We start from the raw sequence: 13,952 nt of genomic DNA, 5'->3' as shown, positions 1-13,952 counted from the left end.
CCATACATAGGCATTGTGCAGTGTATGTATGGTTCCACATTTGTATAGCTGCTTTTCGTAGGTCTGAACTCATGATTAACATATAGAACTGTCCAAGAAATCCTGGAGTAAAGATAGGCATATGTTGATATTCTTGTCATGTGCACAGAAAGTGAAAAGGCTTATAAGCTTATCAAGGAAGCTTAGAGGACTCCCACATGCATAGGCTGAGGAAAGTCTGTTCTGTTTGTCCTAGAGAAAAGAGAGAAGGAAGTAGAAGCTCATATTAAGACTCAAGAAAGGCCATTCTTAACTAGGCTTGGCTTTGTGACCGTAACCTTAGTGTACATAACAGGGGCATGGAACCTATAGTCCTCCACATATTTCTGGACTACAACTCGCATCATCCCTGAGCATTGGCCATGCTGGCTGGGGCTAATGGGAGTCTAGGACCACAGTATACAATATATAATTTCCAATTTGGTTTTGAACGTTTGTGCCATATTTATACTTTAATTGCACAAACAACGTGATAAATATAATGTTTATCTGAAACCCACATTAAGAAAGCAGTGTTTTGGTTGCATGAGTTAGCATGGCTGCATGAGAGAATGGACTTCCTTGGTTCATCCTAGGTGCTTTTTTTTTAACCTTTAGGACAGCTTTCCCCAACATGATACTCCAGATGATTTGAACTATAGCTCCCATCATCCCTGTCCATGATGACTAGATTCAATGGGCTTTGTAGTTCCAATCAACTGGAGGGCACTGTGCTGCAAAAAAGCTTTAAGGTGGCATTATGGAATAATTCCTGAAGGTGTACACATTCTTGTAATCCAGACCTTGGCAGTTGTGTTCAGAACTGCTGATCACAAGTCATGTCTCGATGGGGCTTCATGACATCAATTGCTTTTGGAGTATCTTGAATGCATCAGTTGCTAGAGCCTCATGTACACAAGCATTTTTTGGTTAGTATTATGACACCAGCAAGATTGGCTCCTTTCAGAGTATGTTTCCATGAGCAAGAACCAAATTAGTTGCTCTAACCATATTAGTTGCTCTAATTACTTTGGTGAATGGGATAATGCTTCTGTGTCCAAAGATGTTCAGATACTTTTTTTTTTGGTAAGAGAATAGTACCATTTGCACAACATACTGGTGGTGTACTACTGCTGGTATAAATGGTCTCTTCTGGGGATGTGTGCTCCAGTGGGAGGGGATGGAGTGAGTGCCTCTTGGTTCACTCCTGTACAATATGGTCATATGTCTAAGACTGGATTGAGAGGCAGTAGGGAAGTGTTACAGAATCTGCCAGATGCGCTCGAAACTGACAATTTAATTTGTATTTCTGCATTTACAGTGTGTTAATGTATAAGTACACTTCATCAGTGAAGTACCATTAAAATAGATGCAGAGAACTGAAGCTGGTACTAAAATAGCATTTGTTGGCTGGAATGCTTTAAAATAAGAGCCCCATGTTTCTAATTATGTGTGAAACCGTCGTCACAAAAGTGCCCCAGATTTGTTCCTTAGGCCTCATTTAGGTGAATTTAGCCTGAACTCAGCCCAGATAGTCCTGCAGATGAAATGGAAAGTGGAGAGAGAGGGAATTATATATGTTAAAGGAGTTTACTTTTTTTGGCTATACTTTGAAATTACTAGCGTCTGGAGAACAAAAACGCCCTCCCTTTCTTTCTTGGACAGCCCAGTGCCTTGCTGGCGTTTTATTCAGTATCTGTTTCCAATCAGAGATGAGAAAGAGGGGGTAGGTACTGTACTGAGCTTCCAGGAGAACGGAAAAGGGTGTGCTGCCCCTTTAAAGCTGTTCAGCAAGCCCATGTGGCAGTAGCCAGTTCTGGAGTGTGTTCCTGTGCAATGAATCACTCATTCCATTGTCTGCTCCCCCTCCCCTCCTGCTTGGAGAAATGGAGTCTTTCACCTGGGCTCCTGCCTGCTTACAGTCCCTACTCTTTAGGTAGGGGGAGGGGATGCTCTCCATAATTAAAAGCAGACGGAGGAGAGCTGCTGCTCCTTTCAAAGCTATGCCGTGCTGAATGAGCCGCAAGCTGGGGAGTGGCACTTTTGCCCTTCCTGGTGGGGAAGAGGTAGTAGCATTCCGAGAGGGTAGGGTGGCTGGCATTTCTCTTTTCTGGAAGTTCAGGATCTCCTTGAAGGATTGTCTCCATTTTGTAAGCCCTCTGAAATGATTTGACTCCATTCTGTCAGCGGCACCCCCCCACTGCTCTCCACCCCCATTCTTAGGGTAGGGGGGTGGGGGCTCCAGCTAGCACCGTTTATGTTGGCATGTGCTCGACTAGCTGCGCTGTGCCCAGAACTCAGAGAGGTGTTGGTTTTATGGATTTCAGACTCGCTCCGGTTTTTTGGTGGTTTTTTTTTTTAAACGAACCAGCAGCTGCTTCATATTTTCCAACCATTCTCTCCCCCCCCTTTCCTTTGCTTCCCCTTCCATTATAACCCGTTCCTTGCCAGGCCCCACGCCAGCCTGTGACAAACACTGTAGCCAGACACTGCAATCCCAGCCTGCTTTTTATAAAAGCACGAATGCAGGAGTTCCTTAAATGGAGATTTGATTTAAATCTGAGCAGCGTTCTGCTTGGCAGTGTTCTGATTCATTAGAGGCTGTGTGTGCTTACCATCCCTCCATCTTCTCCCTTGCCCATATCTGTTTTATGATCTTTCCCTGCTCACCCTACAGTCATAGCCAGGCCAGTGAATGCATCTTTGTTAACCTTACAATGGGATTAGGGTGGGTGCTGTGTGTAGAATGGGGACAGTTGCAAGGGTGATGGTTACCTTGTACTAACCATAAGCACTCTCTTATATGAAATTATCTCCTTTGTTTATACTTAAAATGCACACATTCAAGACAGCTGCTGCTCCTCCCCTTGCAATATGTTGCAGGATTATTCTCATTCTCTGCCTGCCAACACTACAAGTAATGTATTATATGCTTCTCTTATTCTTTCCCCCTTATATCTGCTAACACTCTCAAGCACTTTCCTATGTTATAGTTCACCTTTTATGGGTTATCATGTACACTTGAAATAAGGCCTTTCCTGATGCAGTTTCATTTTCCTCCCTTGTTTTGATGGCAGAATTCACACTAATCTGCTTCCTTCTCAGTAAAGATTGTCGCTGTCAAACCATCTCATTGTCTGAGTTTGACCTTCAGTCGACTTTACCAGTGGTCCCTGGCATGGCATAGGGTTTTGCTAAAAGTTAATTGGTGCTATAGCATGTGGCATGCATTGTTTTGAACCATCTGGGTTTATATCTATTCCATGTGCTACAGGGCTCCCTTGTGTAGACAACATTGCCCCCCCCCCTTTTCTTCTTGTCACACTAGATCTTCCTAATGATCATACTCATCTTTTAGAAATGTTTAGATATTGTGGTTAAGTGCAGGCGATTGACTTAATAACTTAAATTCAAACAATCCAGCTGATTTCGGAGAAGTGTAATAAAGGCATACTTGTGCTGCTGGGAAAAACCCATACCTGCAAGCCACTTTTCTAAGAGGAAATGAACAATAGCACCCTTGCCTGAAATGTAGGGATATATTAAAACCTGTTAATTGCAGCTTGAAGAAAACTACTTACAGGTGGCCTAGGCATGCCAGATCCTAGAGGGAATCCTTGAAATCCCTCCTTACTGGGGATTTTTAAACTGGCCTGGATCTGGACAGATTGCTCCATAGTCTCAGTAAGTCGGAAGCTGCTTTTAATGAGCCTAAGCTGGGAAGTTGTATAAAGGGGAATCTGATACACCAGTGCCATTTGCTCAAATCTGTGTCCCAAGAATAAGCCGTAGCAATTTAATAGATTTCTAGTTGTGGAAATAAGGTAGCTTAGAAAGATAGAGCTCAGGACTGGGGATTGGTAGATCAGGGTTCTATTTCTGGCTGTTTCGCTGGAAAGTCTATTGCAGCCATTAGATTAATACTGTTGCAAACATGTAAAGTATTGGTTCGATATTCTTTGAAGAAGAGGTCCCAACATGATTTATTAGCTTAATGGACTGTGGAGAGTTGGCCAGAGTCATTTACAGATAAAGGCACATGATGGCTCCCTGTGGAAGCGCATCTTCTGGCTATACTGATAAAAGCATGAGTTCTTCATGATGGCTGAGATTACAGTGAATTAATACTGTGCATCTTCTAATTGGAAAGCTTGGCCTGCTTGTGAGAAAAGTAATTGGAGGACATGATATGTATATGTGGGCATTTCTGACCAATAGGGAGCTGATCTGCTGTCAGCTGCAGCTGCTTCCTTCTTCCTCTCTGCTTTTTTTGCCATTTCTTTCTATTTGCCTGGTTGCTTCAATATATTTTGATCTTAAAAAAAGAAAAAGAGAAACGTGTATGTGCCAAGGTCACCCAAATTGTCTAAGTCAAGTTGACTTTAGTTGACTCTGTAAATTAAGAAGTGTGGAATTATTACTCTGCCCCCGCAGATTCTGCGGCGTTACCATACATTGAATGCACCCTTTCAAGCATAATATTTGCACTGACATTCCCAGAAGTTGCTTTTTAAAATGGATGCAGAGTTCTCCAAGCTGCTGAACTCTTTGTTAATATCAAGTATTCTGACTGAATGGAAGTAAATCATAGAATGTAAACCTGTGCCTGGAAAATCACCCCCTTCTCCACTTGTCAAACAACCCTTTTCTCCCCTAAAACGTTTCCCTCCAAATTTCTTCAGCAAAGCCACTACAGTCTTACCTCCCACATCTTTTACTTTGGTGAACCTTCCCCCATTCTCACTGTTACCCTGAGGGATGCTGTGGTTTTCTAGCCAAGCCATATACACCCAAGTCATGATACTCACACAAGATGACAGGAGCTGCATTAGGAGTGCAGAATTACTTCCCAGTCTGTATGAGCTAGTTGCACCTTATGAGTTGTTATTGCAGGGTCAAACATTCCCTGGTGTGGGAATTAAGGGTTTTCTAACCCTGCCACGAGCAATTGTTTAATTGTTTTTCCTTTCTCTGGGTTCTCTTTAAAGTGCATAATGACCCTACCCTGGTTGATCTCGCGTCATGTCTGAGGGAGAATGGACTCTGTCAGCTGAGTTATTAGTTCTGGCTTAGTTATGCTTTTCCTTTGGCTTAGTTAGGCTTTGCTATATCAGCTAGAGAACACTGACCTGCTCTACTCCAACTTGAAATAATAATCCCTCTTAACTTGCAAAAGAATCCATTATACGGTAGCCACAGAATACAACATTAGTTATTTAAAAACTAGAGAGTGTATAGGAAGGCTCTGGTTTAGTCTGCAATAAAAAGGTGACACCAACCTTCCCCAATCCAGTGCCTGCAAAATGCTAACCCATCAGCCTCAGCTAGCACAGTGTTAGGGAAACCGTACACAGAAACTTAGTGACTGCTTCACTAAGTTTGTTTGTTTCTGTAGCTCAGGTGATGGAGCATGAGACTCTTAATCTCAATGTGGGGGTTTGAGCCCCACATTGGGCAAAATATTTCTGCACTGCAGAAGGTTGGACTAGATGACCCTTGTATTTCCTTCCATCTCTACAATTCTTTGGTTTTTTCCTTCAATATCTGCCACAACCTGATAATGTGCAGGGTGTGATGTGAGACATACTTGGGAGTAAGTTTGTGCACATGTATGTGTGTTCAGTGCACTTTTTTTGTATATTTTATGGAATGCTAAGTCCTTTCCAGTGTTTCTGACAAATCACATTAGGAAGCATGTGAAGTCAAGATCAGTAATCTATTGTGGATTGATAGTGAGAATGTTTTTTTTAATCCTATGATGACAGTAACAAGATTCTGCTCTAGAGACCGTAGTCTTCACATTTGGATTTTAAGCTAATTCACATTGGTCTGCAGCAACTACCTTTGGTTGACTTTATTTTTGTTGGAATTTTGGGGCACTTGGAGGGTTTAGTGAGTCTATTTAGTTATTTACAATTCAGTTAAAACATTTTAATCAACTATAAGGTTCTCTTGATGGTAAGAAGATTTTAAAGCATTTTAAAATATTTTTAAATAGCATTGCTTATAAAAACTGCAGGTAAGAACCATTTTAAAAGAGGCAAATCCCTCATCTATTATGATGTCTTCTGTGACACATCGTCTAAAAACAAATGTCCTTTTTTCTTAGACCTGTTGTTTTTCTCACGTGCAGACTTAATTAATTGACTTAAACTCACAAAACTAATCAACTAAGATTTATGTAATCATTATACAGCCCCTGTTATTGTTTTGCTTGTAGACTGAACCATTGTTTTAGCCAGTTTTGCTTCGGTTTCTAATTGCCACACCTCCTACATCAAACAGTACAATTCTTAGCACTTTTCATTCTCCTATCTTGCATCAAAACTGGACGTAACACAGGTAAATAAGAATAAATTGGGTTAAAAAATCTGTCAGCTGTAAGGTTCCCTTTCCTCAGAGTCTGGGTGGCAGCTTCTTAATACTGTATAGAGGTAGCAAAGGGAACTGGCACATGGATTCAGATCTCATTTTGTATGCAGAAGTGATGTACCTATGTAGATTCAAAGGTGAGAGTGGGAGAAGGGAGCAAAGGGAATGATCGCATAACCAGTTAGAAGCAAGGTGATTCTGATGAGGAGAGGAAACACATTAGCGCTGTTAATGGGAACTTGAAAGAGATGTAGGGGAAGAATGGCAGAATCAGTACAAAGACTCTACCAGCATAGAAAGAGGTGATTTTAATATTAGCACTGTGTGAGAGTGCCATTGCACCTATATATGTTGTCCTTGAAAATTTACTGAAGCCATAATCACACATAGCATTAGTAGTGTAGTAATCCCGCCCCTGTTGAATTCTCTTGCACTGCTAAAGTATTTATATAAATATTGGATCCATGTGGGCAGGGACAACAACATGAATGTGATATGCGTAGCTCAGTAGCGTGGCAGTACATTGAGACCCAATTGTTCCCTCTTTGTTGTACCATCCATAGTCCAAGTCCTCAAAGAGCATTCTTCTGGTCTACACAACTGTGGGTGCTCCCCTGAATGCTCATCAGAAAGCTAGGTCTCCACAGTGTTAGAAACTCAGATTTATAAGCTAGGTGCCAAACGACACCTTAAATCTAGGTTACGGTCGCCACAATGGAATTTCTGTTCTCCAGGGGGATTAGATGACTCTCGAGGTTCCTTCCAATGCTGTGATTCTATGAACCCAACTACATTGCTTGATTTTAGCTTGCTCTTACAACAATCCTGGTATGCAATAAGGAGAAACAAACACAGTGGAAATGGAAATTGTATTAACCATGAACTAAGAGAAAGGTTTTTAAACTGTGGCTAATTTCTAACACTGTGCACAAAGGGCACATGGATTGTCATGTGCCGGTATGAGTACTTGTATACACACATGGAAAACAGCTTGCTTCCTATATATTAAAATATATATTTTATTAGGCTTGCAATCCTTCTAAACTGTTCCCTACATTTCAGTTGGTCCATGACAATCTCCTAATGAATATCACTGGTGCAGATGTGGCTATTTAATCAAATTTAAATGAATAATGTGCAGAAAGTATGTGTATGTGTGTATACATGTGTATCTTTACCTCTTTTAAGATTTAGTACAATAAGAAGCAGAAGGTAAAAAAAAAAAATACCAACAGATATCAAATCATAGCATGACTCTCTCTTTCCACATCAACACTTTTTTAGGACTGCTTCAAACATCACAGCTGTTCTATGTGGTTAGCAGTGACATGTGAGAAATTGCGTGCAAACTACATTAAGAATACCATATGTGATTCCACTATTGGCTGTGGCTTTCCAGAATTGGAAATGTAGCAAAATAAATACATGTGTGATCATTGCGTGGAACAGTTGGCATGTAGCTTGCATGCAAGTTCTTAAGCAGAAGTGCTTATCCTGTAGGAGTTAATGTTTGAAGAAACCCTGGGAGAATGGGAAATTAGGGGTGAAGATTTAACTCTCTCTCTGATTTGGGGGTTTAAGGTAAAAACTGGGAAGAAGGCTACAAATAGAAGACCATCTTCCAAACCCTCAAGAGTAGAAGACCAGGAAGCCAGGGGAGTGTGTTTTTCAGCACACCGTTCTTTTTATTGGCAACAGGCAGTCAAAAAGTATAGAGCAGTTGTTGAGGTTGATGTGATGCAGATGATGGGAAGGAAAATGGCCCCAGAATGCAGACAGTGGCACTGTTTTTGAAAATCATACTGAGTTTTCCTCACTGGAATGAAATGTTTCTGTTTTTGTGTGTGAGAGAATGAATCTTTCTTGAGAGTCTTAGAATTCTCAGAGTGTTAGGTACTGATGTGCTAAAGAGATAAGAGCTATAGCTAGATGATAGGTGGAGACAGTGCAACAGCAGTTTCTTTTTATTTTCTTCCCCATAGATAAGGAAGCCTATTAGTCCTTTTGTAAACTAAACCCCAGTGCAGAAATAGTGCAGCTCTGATGCGGGGACTAAAATTACTTTGCTCCAATATAAATTATATGCACATCTTGCAAAAAAGAATTCAACAAGAGGCTTAAGTTGGGAGGACCCTGAGGAATAACCTGAGTGGGATGGTTGTCTGAAAAATTACCGTATTTTTTGCTCCATAACACTAACTTTTTTCCTCCTAGAAAGTAAGGGGAAATGTCTGTGCGTGTTATGGAGCGAATGCCTACGGATGGCGGATCTGCTGCAGTCATGAGCAGAGGATCCATGGTTCCCCTTCCTTCACTTTGAAACAGCAAAGTGGGAGAAGAGCTGCTGAGTGGGGAGGAGAGAGGGACAGAGAGCCTGCTTGCTTTAAAGGAGCAAAGCAGGAGAGGAGAGCCTGCTTGCTTTAAAGGAGCAAAGCGGGAACCTGTCCGGTTGGCTCCTTTAAAGCAAACAGGCACTCTGTCCCTCTCTCCTCCCCACTCAGCTGGCTAAATAGCAGCAAAGTTTTTCAGCTCGCTAAGCCGGGGAGGTGGGAGAGAAGCAGAGCCTGCTTGCTTTAAAGGAGCAAAGCAGGAGAGGAGAGGAGCCTTCTCCTCTTATACCCCTCGCCTGCATTATTAGCAGCATCCTTCTCCACACCCCCCACGCGTGCTCCTTGTCCCTTGAGTGCTTTTCCTTCCCTCCCCACTTAAAACGTGGTTACAAAGCACGGATCCACATGGATCCTCAGGATTTTTTCACTGGGTCACACCAAATTCACCATCAGATCACATAGCATGTCCATGGCTACAGCTTGCACCAAAAATATCATGCACCCACTGTTGCCTGGGGCCGCAGTGGTGTAAAAATGTGGTTACAAAGCATGGATCCACATGGATCCTCAGGATTTTTGCATTGGGCTGCCCCAAACTCACCATCAGATCACATGTCTGTGGCCACAGCATGAACCACAAAAATCATACATCCACTGTTTCGTTTAGAATATTTTTTTTCTTGTTTTCCTCCTCTAAAAACTATGTGCGTGTTATGGTCGGGTGCATGTTATAGAGCAAAAAATACGGTATGTATGCTTTTGTTATTTAATAGTAAGCAGTGAATCGGAAAGGAATAGCTAGTGATTAAGCTGTGAAATGCCATCCGATATCTGGATATGAATTGTGTTTATTTGAACAGACTGCAGAGCATTGCAGTGACTTCAAATGAGAAATTTTCTACTGTACAGGGTTACTTTAAGGTGTCACACATCTTTCCATATGACGACAGTGCCAGGCAAGAACTTTAGAAAGGAACTGGTGATACACATATAATGTATTGTTGAATGAGTAACTTCCAAGTTCATTATCATTCTGGAAGCTGGTTCAGGTAAACATTAGAGTGCTTGACATTCATAAGCCAGGTAAAGAAAAATGGGAGTCCTCTGAATTGTGTTATTTATTCTTGCACTAAGGAGAGAGAAAAATGGCATATTAAATCATTTTTTAGATGAGTATGTGTGACATATTGCACATATGAATAATTGGTTTAAAGGTGTGATCAAATTGCTTCAGTATTTAATTCACTTGTAAGGAGATCTTCACATACACCTAATTTGTTAATTTTTCCAGCTACCTGTCTAGTATGAGATTGTGATTAATTCATCATTGCAATATGTGTCTTGCAGAAATATATATATATATATATATGCAGGTTTTGGTGTCCTCGGGTGTCTTCCCGTGTAAAAGTTGGGGTGTCTAGGCGACGTTTCGACGAGGTCTCACTCGTCATCTTCAGGCTGGTGCTTTCGGCTTCTTGTTACTGGAACAGAGCAGGATCTCAGTGTTTGAGTTCCTATAAATACTGTAGAGGGGGTGTGGTGTATAGCCTCCAATGTTCTGGGCAGAGAGGAAGTTCCCAGGCTAGTGTGCCTTTTCTTCTTTTGTTCCTTAATTACTTGAGAGATATCTTGAGTGATTTCTTGAGTGATATCCTGAGTACCACTTAGGTGGGTCATTAGGTGTGGATTAGTTGCTAAAGTCTTTGTGTCTTGACCTCTTGAACTTTGTGAAGAGTTTTCATGAGAAGATGGCTGTACTGTACTTAGTTGTGCTCTGGCTTGGCTTCGTGTATAGGGGCGAGCTGTGGTTTTGTGGCTTGTGTCAGCCAGATCTGTGTAGGGATTGCAGGGGGGTGCAGCATCCGGAGGTGCCACCATGGATTGGCTACTGGATGGTGTCATCCATGGTGTCCAATCCATGGTGTCCAATCCATGGTGTCCAATCCATGGTGTCCAATCCATGGTGGCACCATGGTGTCCAATCCATGGTGTCCAATCCATGGTGTCCAATCCATGGTGGCACCTCCGGATGCTGCACCCCCCTGCAATCCCTACACAGATCTGGCTGACACAAGCCACAAAACCACAGCTCGCCCCTATACACGAAGCCAAGCCAGAGCACAACTAAGTACAGTACAGCCATCTTCTCATGAAAACTCTTCACAAAGTTCAAGAGGTCAAGACACAAAGACTTTAGCAACTAATCCACACCTAATGACCCACCTAAGTGGTACTCAGGATATCACTCAAGAAATCACTCAAGATATCTCTCAAGTAATTAAGGAACAAAAGAAGAAAAGGCACACTAGCCTGGGAACTTCCTCTCTGCCCAGAACATTGGAGGCTATACACCACACCCCCTCTACAGTATTTATAGGAACTCAAACACTGAGATCCTGCTCTGTTCCAGTAACAAGAAGCCGAAAGCACCAGCCTGAAGATGACGAGTGAGACCTCGTCGAAACGTCGCCTAGACACCCCAACTTTTACACGGGAAGACACCCGAGGACACCAAAACCTGCATTCCTGTACCCGTGAAAATCTACGAAAACATATATATATATATATATATATATATATATATATATATATATATATATATACACCCCAGTAAATACTCACTTTTCCTATTCACTGATACTCCGAATTCTGGCTGCTGCATCATATCAGATCTATAGCTTTATCTGACTTCCCAGCTCCTTCAGACATTTTCAGTTCCTGTTCAGCCTTCTCGAGACTTGCCTCCAGCATCCATAGCAACTCCCTTTATCCCTGCCTTGCACAAAGTCTGTTCCTTTCAGTTCCTGTATATTACCCCAAATAATGTGCTTTGTTCTGAAAGCTTTGGCCACTTGGATCTCCCTCTTGTGCTCCAATTTTTCGTGAACAGTCGTGTGTAGGCTGAGAGGGTAATGCGTCATTGTTCACAGAAAAGCCCTCTAAGCAGTAATATCCAGTCACAATGGCATAGGGGCCTCTTCAGATAATATTAGTGAAATGCATGGGACTGCCCTTAAAGATGTATCTTATGTTTCAGCTGCTGCAGAATGCTGTGCTTTGGAGACATCATCATTAGCATTGTCACACTGGCTTTTAATTAGCATCCAAGTTCTTCATAGATTGGGACCCATGTACCTGCCTCTTTCAGTAGGAGCCTCCATGATTTCTGTGCTTTTGTTCTGTCTACATTTCTTGATTGTACGAAAATAAAACATTGGCCACAAGGATTAGAGTCTTTGGCTAAGAAATGAACTACAGTAGAAGGCATTGGGTTGGTTTGGCGCTTGTTTTGTTCTCTCTCTGTGTGTAGCTGCTGCTGATTTTATATTGTTTTCAATTGTTTTTATATGAACTGTTCTGTGTTGTGAAAGGATGGCACATAAATGTATTAAACAAAGTTTTAAAGCCTCCTTGTAATTTTATATTGGAATGGAAAAGGAATGTTTGGATACCAACCCTTCTGTCCCCTCCCATCTCTCCATTGAGGATGGAGGAATGCTGCGTTAACTTAAGGACCTTGTGTTTGTTTGAGTTCAGGGTCTGTCAGTTTATTTGGTGTTTGAGGAAGGAGCGGTAAACTCAAGGCCTGTTCAACATTTCTCCCAATCTCAAATCCAGGGCGCATGAAGTATAATTTGAACTGGAGCCTTTTACTTCTACTCACTTCCAACCATGAGGTCTACAAATACAGAAACCCTTACCAGGTTGGGTTTTAGTATGCCTGGAGTACAGTTACTGCTAGGGCTTATAATTCATTTAATTGATCTTGCAGTTTTTAGGAAATGAAAGGAAAATGCAGTGTTTCTCTTGTGAGTTTGGAAAAGGACGTGCAGAATAACAAATGGACAGAACTTTTTCTTCTAGCAACTGACTTGTAATGAATGCTCAGGTAGTCTCATTACCTTTAACCTTGATACTAAAACAGGACATTTTTGCTGGCAGCCCCAGGTAGTGTCTAATTCCACCCTCCGTCATAACCATATTAGAGGGTTACTGTGATGCTTAAACACTGATCTGAAAGAATCTGATATACATACATTAAATAAATAAGTTGTCCTCCGCCTCACCCTAGGCAGAAATCTGTTTTTCTAAAATCACCCATTTTGAAGTGAAGGAAACAAAGAGTGCTTCAGTAGCTAACTTGATTTACTAAACCAGCTCACTCCCTTGAAATTCTAGAATGAAAGGAGTAGTATGCCAGTGCTATAAAATAAAACCAGTTATGCAAAAGACATAAAGAAAATAGGCTCTTACTAATAGGAAGCATGTAGCATTTTTTTGTCAGAAAGCTTTTCACAAATGTTATCTTGCAGAGCAAGAGAGTTATTGTCAGGTGAGCAACAAATAACACAGTGTAGGAAGAGAAATTGTTGGGGGTGGTCAATGGACTTGCCTCTGTTTTAAGTGGTTGGTAATCTGCCACAGAAGGCTGCATTCAAGATTTCATTTTATTAAAAAATGAACCTAACCTTTGGGGAGGAACCTAGTAGCATAAAGATGATAGAAATTAATAACGTGTGGCTTTAATATATCTATTCTTTTCGATTAAAAAGATGAATAATTTGGGTGGAGGGGAGCTGCTTTGATGTTTCCATAGAAGTGGCCGTGGTAATATAATCAATTGGTGTCTGTTCCACAATATGGTAGGGCTGGGTCTTCCAACTCTTCCTTCAGCACATTGCCGGCTCTGCTGTTTGGAAGGTAACTGAAGCTGCAGCAATCACAAACTGTTGGATTTCTCAGGAGCCCAGTGGAGGCTTCAGAAAGGAGGGGGCATTGGACAAGATGCGGTCGTGGCCTTCCAGTATTAGTGTATGCTTTTATCCTAATAGAGTTCTTATTGGGATGGCTGTGTCCTGAAATATTTATTGGCCTGTTTAAATATTAAATGCCATGAAGGCCATACAGCATGATGGTAATTCTGGTGCCTCAGGGGATAGATGGGTCTGCATGTTGGCCCTTTATTATCACTGGAAGAAACATATTTTGCTGCTCTTCTTTCTGTTACCACCCAAGTAGTACCTTAATGTATTTCCTTTCACCCCAAGGCTCAACTTTTCTGTTAAGATCCCCATCTTAGTACCTCTGTCGGCTAACAGATAATCTTGTTTCCAAACCTGTATCCTGCGGTGTGTTGACTCACTAAGCTAGCCTATGAGCTCTAGCACTTGCTGTCTTGGCAGCAGTTAGTGGAGTGGCAAGATTCAAGGAGCGAGGTGAAGTATCAACAGA

General features: G+C 41.7%; 1 protein-coding gene across 25 annotated transcripts in view; it reads left to right on the top strand.

Annotated features, from left to right (window-relative positions):
* Positions 1 to 13,952, top strand: part of RBFOX2 (RNA binding fox-1 homolog 2) — a gene marked incomplete at its 5' end in the record, with an annotated part of 173,195 nt that overhangs the window by 79,542 nt on the left and 79,701 nt on the right. The gene's annotated exons all lie outside the window — the stretch shown is intronic.

The sequence above is a fragment of the Podarcis erhardii genome, assembly GCF_964252035.2.
Source record: "Podarcis erhardii genome assembly, chromosome: 10".
Lineage (NCBI taxonomy): Eukaryota > Metazoa > Chordata > Lepidosauria > Squamata > Lacertidae > Podarcis > Podarcis erhardii.
The sequence above is the reverse complement of the archived record's forward strand: the minus strand, read 5'-3'. Positions and strand labels throughout refer to the sequence as shown.